Source organism: Meleagris gallopavo, chromosome 14 (genome assembly GCF_000146605.3).
Source record: "Meleagris gallopavo isolate NT-WF06-2002-E0010 breed Aviagen turkey brand Nicholas breeding stock chromosome 14, Turkey_5.1, whole genome shotgun sequence".
Classification (NCBI taxonomy): domain Eukaryota; kingdom Metazoa; phylum Chordata; class Aves; order Galliformes; family Phasianidae; genus Meleagris; species Meleagris gallopavo.
Window position 1 is genome coordinate 3899939 of NC_015024.2, and position 10471 is coordinate 3910409.

Genomic DNA, 10471 nt, shown 5'->3' on the forward strand with positions numbered 1-10471 from the left:
AGAAAAACAGGGTATTTGCAATTCAAGCTCAGAGTACTTGAGCTTTTGTTATGCTGTTATTATTACGCTATTATTGCATTGCCACCAAAATAGAAACCAAAACAATGGCTTAAAGATTGAAGCTTATCCTTGTAATTCTAATTTAGGGTTTAATTTCACAACTGTTTTTTTTTAATCCATTAAACAACTGTAACAGTTTCAAATAAGGAAGTTATAAAATATGGATCATGAGCACTTTGAAAACAGTTTTATTTTTATTTACATATTATTTGTGGTGATGAAGGCAGGAGGGAAAGCTATTTCGGTAATATAAAATTTTCCACTCCGGGCTCCATCTGCATTTGCCACGTAGCTGGAAACCCCATTCAGCTAGTGTAAGTTTTTCTCTGTGTGGAAAATGCAGTAGTTAGCCCTGTATGGCATTTCTTGTTTGGCAGCTATATGACAGACACAAAGGTTTATGGAAAATGCAGTATTTGATGTTTGATTGTAAATGACTGTGACAGAACTGTGCAATGAAACATGCTTTTCAGCAATTTTTTGTGCAACGTACAATGTTAGATAGCACAATTTATGTAGAACTACTACGTGAAAAACGTTAACTGTGAATGTTGGGTTTTTCGTTGTTTTTGTCTGAAGGTGACAAACATGTTCTTGCAATAAGGTATTATTCTCAGAATGTCAAGCACATTATTGTAGAAATAATATATATATAATACACATGTATTTCAAACTACATCATAAAATCTCAGAGTATGTTCAGTAGGTTCTAATCTGTTTCATACATAGATCAACTGTAAAATATTACGAGATCTAAGCTACATCCTAAATGGCTATAGCTGAAATGCAAAAGTCCTGTAAGTCTTTGGGATTTAGAGGAAAAGCATACATCCTACACACACATTATACATGATGCATACACATTATAATTGTGAATTTCATTAGACTAAGATAAAAATTCCAACTTTCTCTTTATCGTTTAATGTAATCAAGTCCCATGTTGTTCTAAGAAAAATGCAGTATTTAATGTTTGATTGTAAACAATTATGACAGATGTTTGACAGACCTGCTCTTTAGCAAAAAGCTGTACAAACGTACCACATAGCACAAAATAGTGTTGTAGAACTACTGTGTGTAAACTGTGAATAGCTGTATCCTTTTTGTAGTACTTGCCCTGAAAAAAAGATTATTGTATGATCATATATGCTTTTTGCAATAAGGAGTTATCTGAACACCAAGCAAATCTATCTCTATATAAAAATATATATGTAATATATACATATTCAAAAATATATACAGAGCCTGTTTAAAAGAGTACAGTATTATTTAGTAAATTGCAACCTGTTCTATGGACCAAATGTAAAATATTTATAAATTAAGATGCATTTTAAATGTCTATAAATGGTGTCATAATTAAAGCACGATTGTTATGTAAGTTTCCGAGAGTTTAGAGGAAAAAGAATAAAGGTTATATTATACATTAAATTCAGAATGATGCAATCTTTCATTGGACAAAATGAACAAGTGTTTTGTTTTCTGTGAGGTAAGTTCTAAATGTTTTGGTTATTATTTTTAAATATCGGAAGGCTGTATCACACTTGCGACATTTATATTTAATCCATTATGCTCTTACTATAACTTAGTTTGTATATGCATGCTTTATACAGTAAGCTGAAATGGTGACAGTATTCCTGATTACGATAAACATGGTCTGTAGCAGAAGAGCAAGCAACGTGATGCTTATTCTCAGAGTTGCATCTCTGTCTCTCACTGGGCTCTAACTGAAAAGAGATATTCTATGATTTAGTATTCTACAATTTGAAAACAAAGCCAAAACAAATGCATAGGTCATTTTACCCATTCTTCCAACAAAAAGTTAAATTTGAAACTTAATCAGTTCTGCATTTTTGTCTGGAAGATCTGAGTATATGTTTAAAAGTGTTAAATTCCATGTGGTATGTAGGAATTCCAGCTAGTTTTTGACTTCCTGATGAACTAAGACCTAAGGTCTAGGTGTCTGGATCTACACATATTATTCCAACAGGCAACAAGGAAAAAAACCTTGAAATTTTCCTTTTGCTGAGAAATCTACCATTTACCAAACTTCTGATAACAATCAATAGGTATACACAGTGCATCTGTCTTGCTGTCACAAGATTAAGTTGGATGTTCCACAGGAAAAGCACAAGGCTGGGAGGGGCAGGCAGGATTGGAATTAGGGCAGCTGACATAGACAAATGTCCAGACTGAAGGCACTGCTTGCTGGAGAAACAAAAACAGCTAAAATACCAAAAGTGAAAGCTATGTGTTGCAACGAGGTAATTAATTCATCAGACTCAAGCTTTAAGAATTATCTGTTCATCATGAAAATTCCTACAAGCAGAATGGTGGCTGGTGTGTTTCAGACTGGTGGAGAAACTGCTTAACCATGGCACTGGAGGAAACGCGGTGTTTAATGGAGCGCTCTGCTGCACTTTGACTTTTTACTACACAGGAGGCCAACTGACAGCATGCTGGGCTGGGGGTATAGCAGAACACCTGCATCTATCTGCTCTTGCCACTGCCTTTCCTACTGAGAGAAGGACTGCTGAGCACTTGCACGCTGTGCTTGCATCTGTTGCAGTCCATGGGGTCTGCCACAGTCAAGAAATTCGGAGCTGCACGCTACAGCCTCACCAGGACAACACAGGAGGTCGGACCAGAAGATAAAAATCCACTCCCCTCACAAAAAGGCTTTTCTTCACCTGCTTTTCTAGAACTCAAAGTGATGCTTTTGATTCGTAAAGACACAATCTGCAGCTAACAGCACTGCCTGGTATCCTGCTTCTTTAACACTCCTGTAGGAAGAAGGCAGACCAGGACCTCTGAGCAGCCGTAGTAACAAGCCTTGATTTTAAATAAAGCTTCATCAGGTACCTTTCTGCTGAGGCAATGGGGCAAGAGCTGCAGCACCTGAATTCACTGATTTCTAACCCTCAACTGAAGCAAAGCTGAAACCAATGGGCCGGTGAAACAGCGATCTTATCCTAAACAGCTATAGAGACGTTGCTACAAAAGCCATTTTTCTCTCTGTTGGTTGACAAGAGAGACAATGTCATGTGAGTTCCACAGCAGTTTGTCTTACATCTAGGTCTAATGTGATACCTCTGCTGAGGAGCTGAATGCTCTGAATTTAATTATCTAAGTAGAAAATTGGAGCAGGACGTCATGCTGGGAAAAAGTCTAAGCAATTTAGAGAACATGATTAGAATTGAAAATGCTTATGATAGAAGCATCCAAAATCATAAACTTCAAATTCAAAGTGCTGCCCTTGGAAAGGAGCACTCAAACGTGCAAGTACAAGGGGAGGGCCAGTCCTTGTTCTGCTTTTTAAAAAAGGTTGGGGAGGAAGGGGAGAACACATAAGGCAGATCACAGATTTTTATTTCTGGAAATGGGGAAAGGAGCAACTTCAATGGTTTTGAAATCAAAGGAAAAAATTAAACCATCTTTAAAATTTATTTCATCAGCATTATGTGTTGTATTCATCATCTGCTGCTTTCGGGCTATATTGTAAGAAAAAGGATGAGAGTTGCATTTGAGAGAAGGGGATGCATTTAGTGCTGGGTGGTTGGCCAGAGAGCAATGCAAGGGGCAAAACATGGCTGAGGAAAAGGAACCTAGTTGAAGGATGTTGTGTTAGTGCTGTGATATTTCCATACTCTCCCGGAGGAATTTTCCCTTGCTATGCTGCAGAAATCCCAACAGCAATTCAACAAGAAGAATGCAAATAAGGTCACATCTTCCCTACAGGACTGCAGGATGCCCTGAGAGAAAGCCATGTCCTTGTTCGTCAGGAGTATTAGTTCAGCTACGTGTGCTTTTATTCTAAAATAACTCTATGTTGCTCTTGGGTTTTTTGTTTGTTTTAAGCCTGATTATTTCTGTTCTGCTCTGCTCAGGCCAAAATGGAATTATTACAATTAACTATTAAAATCACACAACACCACTGTTGGCTGGTTCTCAAGAGGGGAGGGGCTGAGGGTGGCTGGCAGCACTAGAGTTACAGCCCAGTGGCAAGGCAATGCATTCAGGTGCACACAATCTCAGGCTTACCTTAGGCTTCTAAGCCTGCCAAAACCACGTCATGGTCACGGCTGCATTTGGCAGCTGCCATTGAAGCAAGCCAGGAGCAGAAGTGAGTTGCAGTCAAACAGCCAGTCACATCTTGGTCCCTTCTACTTGTGGTCACAATGAAGAGAAGTCTGAAGTCCATTTGACAGTTACCTACAAACAAAGAGACTTCAATGAGGAAAGCAACAATGAAAAAACTTACTCTCCAGGAATCTGAGCTGATCAGCTCGGATCTGTGTGCGCTGCAGAAGGTGCCAACCAGGTGTAACTGCTACCTCAGTGTCCGCAAGTCTTCCAAACTACCACAAAGTAACCAGTTTTGCTGGTCAGTCATCAGAGCAGGACTGAACGTTCCAGGTTTTGTATTCTAAACGTTCTCTTTATATTTTTTCCTCTCCTTTCACAGTTTCTAACATTACTCAGGCTCATAAATCAGAGAAAAGAAAGAAAAAAAAAGTACATACAGTCTATATGGGCACTTTGTGCCTCTTGGTGTCTCTTCCTGGACCTCACTACAGCTCTCATGCACAGAAAGATCAGGCTGAACTGTCCCACTTCTCCCTGCTGCAGCATGATCTGCTGTCAAGGGAGCAATGGTCCAGAATGGACAGTAGTAATTACTGCTCTACCTTCAGATCATCACCCATGGTTCCACCAATTCTTCGTATCCTCGCTTGTAGCCATGGTGACAGCACAATGGCTGTGATAGAGGCAGGTGTAATGCAGTTCTCCTCCAGGCAGACTAAGCAGCACTTCAGTACATGATGACAAGGAAGAAGAGCATCAGTCAAGACTATCTTCATGACAAGTGGCACTGCCTGAGTCTGTCTGAAATAAGACAGATAAGAAAGGCATTTTTTTTCTACCTACATGCAGCTTTTCCTATTTTTTTCTCTCAGTTTATATCTATCTCACTTCATCTCTTCTTGTGAAATAAGAATAAAAGTGAGAGGGAGAGAGAGATCAGAAGGATCAGAAAACAAAGAGGAATTAAAGTGGGTAAAGCTCAACATGTTAGTCACTTTGTAGCGCTTAGTCTTCTTACCAAGTTGATCTAAGTATTGTCACTTTTTATGCCTTCCTCTGCTCACAAACAAGTTGAAGCCATTCTTTCCTGCTGACATTTTATGGACACTGAGAAATTTTATTTTCTAAGAAATCCAATTGATTTTCAGGACTGCAGGTCTGTGTTGTCTCCTTTTGTTCCATTTTCTGACCAGACAGTTGGGTCATTAGCTCTAGCATCCTTGCAGCTCAAGAGCTTGCCTTAAAACAGCATTATTCACCAACTAGGTTACAGCAAAGGGAATGAATAATCCCCACTTGCCAACCCCATGCTGGATAGGTATGTATGTAATTTGAACACACACATGATTAGTATGGGAGAACTTACACTATTCACTGTTTTTTAGTTAATACCTGCTATTTTTCATGGTTTATAAATGGTCTCACATTAAGATTAGTGGCAAATATTTAGTTATCATTTTAAATGTCAAGCAGGCTGAAATAATCTGGTGAGTTATTTGTGAGTCATAAGTACATGGTGGTGCTAAATGCGTCCAACACTGCCTAAGAGAAGGACAAGATGAATGAGGCATTGTCACAGGGACAAAAATTAATGTGTTTTGCCAGCAATGGTGCTTTAGTCTTATTAGAATATCTTACATGACTTCAGAGATAAGCAGCTAAGAGGTGCTGATAAACATTTTAAAGGAACACTGAGTAGAAAATGGCAAAAGGAACACACAGTTCCTTCTACACCTGACTGTGCCTTGCAGAGCCTAACTGCAGCCAGGACTGTGCAGCCAGCTGGCCCTGTGGCTGGCAGCATGGGGGAGGCAGCAGCCTCTGTTCCTCTGTTACCGGGCTGACACTTCCAAATGTGACCCTTTGGAAGGCAAATTACAACAGAAAGGGTCGTTTCTGAGAGCATGATTATTTCCAAGTGAATGTCTGAGGGTTTCAATGGGGCAAACAGGCTAGACAGCACGCATCCAGGGCCCAAAAAAGAATGGGTTTCCAGGCTGGGTAGTTTTGGCTACATGTAGAAGTCTGTTTCTTTGTAAACCAGCCTTTCCAAAGAGCATTCCCTTCAGAGCAGCACAAGGGGTGATCAGCATCAGTGGGATGCAGCAGCACATGGTCGGTCCTGAGGTCCTGGTGTTGCCAGAGCAGTTCCTTCTGATGGGACTGTGCTCCCCAGGCAGCATGCTGTGGGTCTCTGTGGGAGTTTTTCAACTAAAATGTCGTCCCGGAGCACACAAATTCCAAAGCAGGAAGCAGCAAAATATGTGCTTGTGTGTATAAAGCTACCTGGTATTGTAGGAATTGAAGCAGCTGCCCTGAAATGACTGAGGAGCGTTTTGATAAGATCTTCTATGAGTAAAATGATAAATCTCTCTCTGGATATGAGCCAGAGTGTCAGGTTCTGTTAGGGAATTATTTCTAGGTCATTTCAGTTCATTGCGCTGCACTGCAAACACTGCACTGAATGAATGACCAAAATAATTAATCCAAACATTGGAGAGAAACACCAGCTCACACTGTAGGCAACTAACTTTGCCCTAGAAGTGACAGAGCTCAGCATTTTTAACCTGCTCTTTACAACTGTCATACATCAGCAACACATGACCTTTAGTGCTGATCTTTGCACAGGTTTACCCCTAGTCTAGGGGCGATGGGGCTGACCTTTCCCAGCCTGGTTTCTCCTGCTGTTAACAGGCTGTATTGGGACAGAACTTGCCTGTCAGCATTTCCTTCAAAATTACTCAATTAGACTTGGATTTTGAAGAAAAACATTCCACCTCAACCCTCTCATACTAGTCAGACAAAATAAATCACTCCTTTAATTCCATTTTTCACCGAAGTCACTGAACTTCCAGAAACCGGCCCTAGTGATGGATTGAGCCCAACATCCCATCCTGAGGTCAGGAATTCCAGGCTGGGCAGAAGCTCAGAAAGAAAAGTTGTTTTGTACGTAGCTGAACCTTCAGTCACAATTCATTCGTGGGAGAGCTCTGCATGGCTATCGCTGCCGATCCGTCTGCACTCACAGTGACAGCTGGGTTTGTGCTCACCACACGTTCACTGTTACTGTTACTGTTGAATTGTTATGTTTCTATTATTAGGTTGCCTCATCACTGCCACAATTCAGCAGTGTTATGTTGCACAGCTCACGCACTAAGGTAAGATTGCCAGTAACTGAGGTCTGACAGTACTGTGTGCTATGTTTTGTTTCTTCCAGTGCCTCAAGTTAGCCAAGCTCACGCTTGCCAGGTGGTTCCTCAGGAGCTTCTGCAGCAGTGATGTAGTGTTGGTAGTGTTACTGACATAACAATACAAACCAAAACACACAGACGGTCCTCTTACAGTGAAAAACATGGGGAAAAAAAAACATGTCAACTTGATGCTTTTTCAGGTCAAATGGGCTATATGCATTCTTTTTTCTTACAAGAGTAATGGGTTAGAAAAGAAGGTTTGTTTCCAACTCAGCTAAATAAATGAGTGAGCAAACGGAGTACTGGCAATCTGAGACGATAAATGAAGTATCAGAAAACATTCACTTTGAAGAGAGAAAACAAAGAAAGCAAGCTATCAATCAGCTTATAAAACTGTTAACAAAGATTTATTACAAATCTGTACTAAGTCAATCTATTAGTCTTTTTTTCTTCTTTTTATAGATTTTGTGAGTGAAAGCAAAGAAAACTAGAGTGCACTGCGATAAACATTTTGGCCCCTAACCACTGACGTATGGAAACTATATGGGCTTTTTTGGTGAAAACAAAAGACATAAATTCAAGCATCTGCAATTAATTAGTAGAATGTGAGCTTATTAACAAGCAGTACAACAAAACAAGTCTAGAGAATACTAAGATATCAATCTACCTGCTTTTTCTGTCAGGGAATTATAATCAATTACAATCATTCAAAGTTGTACAACTGTCAGCACAAGAATTGTGTATGTTATTTTTAAGTTGTTTGCCTACCTACAAATATGCTCGGAAAAGTTTTTTCTTAGTTCTTTACACTCTGTGTATTACTTGTCTTTAAATATTTGATGAGATGGTTTATTTTCTGCTCCTAATTTTCCTTTGTAACTCTCAGTGTCTTCTCCAGAGGCTTCTGGCCAGCTCATTTTGTGTTTCCACATATGGCTTTGTTTTTCTTTATCTCACGAAACTGAATTCTCCCAGATTATGAAACTAGGACTAGTGGATGGGGGTCATTTTATTTACTGATGGCTTTTCAGGAAAAAATTTCATTTTTTCAGAGATAAGTGATTGCTGTAGGAATCATTAGTAGCTTGCATTACCATACAAATGCAAATCAAAAGAGCACCTCTGAACCATCACACTGCTGTCAGAACATCAGTCCATCACTAAGCTCCTTTTAGCACCAGGAGGAGAAATACACATAGCGTCCCTCATCGGAATTTTGTTGTCACTTTTCCTAGCACTGTTACTTGCACAGTTCCCTAGCACAGAGGTGTGGGCAGTGAGGCTTGCTCCTTGGGCACGTGTGCAGGCTGCCAGCAGCTCCAAGGGCCATGGCGTCAGCACGGGGTTGGGAGGCATGGGGAGCAAAGCGTGGTCCATGCTACATTAACCAGGAAAGTTTGGAAATGTAAAACTCAATGGGCTGTCAGAACAATGTTCCTCCAATGCTCTGCACAGGCCAGCATTTTGTCAGTGTAAGTACAAATGCCAAAACTGGCTGAGTCTTCAAACGAGCCATGTACATTTTTTTAGTGACTGATTTAAGTAAGAGAAGACAAAAGAAGAAAATTTGGTTTCCTTAAAGTCTGTAACAAGCACATATGCTGGAAAGTGGGGTGGCTCGCAGCCTGTAGCCTGTGTCTGAGGGCCAGCTTGTCTCCCCATGGTCTGAGATGGACAGTCCAGAGGACAGCTTTCACCATTTGAACTGACTGTTGAGACCCACTTGGCAGAAGCTACCCTAACAGGCCCTGATAATGTTCTCATGAATTTTATAGGGGAAAAAATATTGCACCTTGTATGATTGTATTAAGCTCAGTTGGTCATCCATATTTAACTTTCCTGTCATTTCTCATTACTAAAGCTGTTGTCCATATCTGGTCACTGCAGTTTATCATTACTTCCCAGGAGCAGCCCCAAGGGACTTGGCTAGACCAAAACCTCATTATTTTGAGCACTGTACAAACACAAAGCCAAGAAAAGTGCTTTTTGAATCACCTTAGCTTTTAAGATAGGGCAAAGGTTTCTTCATCAATTTCTATTTATGTATTACTGCTATGAATGATAAATCTGAGTTTGAGTTACAGCAGTGATCAGCGGGTTCCTGGGGCCAAGGATGAGAGGCTGAGAGGATATCTTAATTTCACAGGCCTTTGCCGCCAGTTGCTGCATTTTACACGCTTTCCATAATGCCTCCCATGTCTGTGTGAGGTGCATTAACCCACAGCACCTCAATCCAGACTCAGTGCTGGAAGGCTTCCCTGCCACGTTGGTGTATGTCAGAGGACCTGGGCCCAAAGCTAGAACGCAAAACACAAGAATCCCGTCTGCCCCTTTATAGCAGTGTGGAGATTTCACCAGTCTGCTCGTTACAGCCAAAGCTACTTATTCTGACAGGATGCAGCCACCCTTTCCCAGCCCAAAACATGATGGTGAACTGCCCAAGCTAATCCAAATGACACAGTTTATCAATACCTCAATGAAAAGTAGCCTTAATGTGGGAAGTGCTCATCATCTGTTTACAGCTGGCTCCACCATCCAGCTTCCAGTCCTGTTCTAGAAACCCTCCCTATAGTTTTTCTTCTTCCATCAGTCACTTCTATACAACCTTGCAGTTTGCAGGAAAAAGAACTATACTCTTCCCTCAACATCCCACAGCAAATCTTATAAATCGTGCAGGATTGATGCCAAACATAAGCAGTAGAGGCTCGGTATTACTGCACAGCTCCCACGTTTAGGGTAACCTGTCCCTTCTAGGAACATCTCTGATGTACTCTTGTGGTGACTCAGCTTGAATTAGTGCTTTCTTCCTTCTGACAATCAATCTGGGAGGAATATCAGTTTGTTCTTCATCTGCTTAGCCTCTGAGACTGCCTGGCAGACATTGTTAAAAAGCTTCAAAAATCTAGCCTCTAAGTTCAGCAGTTAACAGTGATTAACAGCCTTATTATTATACACAGTGTGCAAGGAAAAAAAAAAAAAAAAGAACTTTAAGGAAAGCAGTAGGAATTCTGACTAAAGAAAAGAGCAAGTGTAGCCATCTAGATGTCAGTCCTTCTCCAGAAGAATGACCTACATGTGGATTCACTGAGAAGTAAATATGCTCAACACCAAAGCCCAGTAGAATCACCCTATCCATTTCC

The 10471-nt window shown here is 40.6% G+C and overlaps 1 long non-coding RNA gene across 1 annotated transcript in view; it reads right to left on the minus strand.

The window, feature by feature from the left end:
* Nucleotides 1-10471, minus strand: part of LOC109369903 — a 96689-nt gene that overhangs the window by 19874 nt on the left and 66344 nt on the right. The window contains exon 2 of the long non-coding RNA XR_002119550.2: nt 4096-4266. This is a non-coding gene — a long non-coding RNA (uncharacterized LOC109369903). The remainder of the gene's footprint in view (nt 1-4095; nt 4267-10471) is intronic.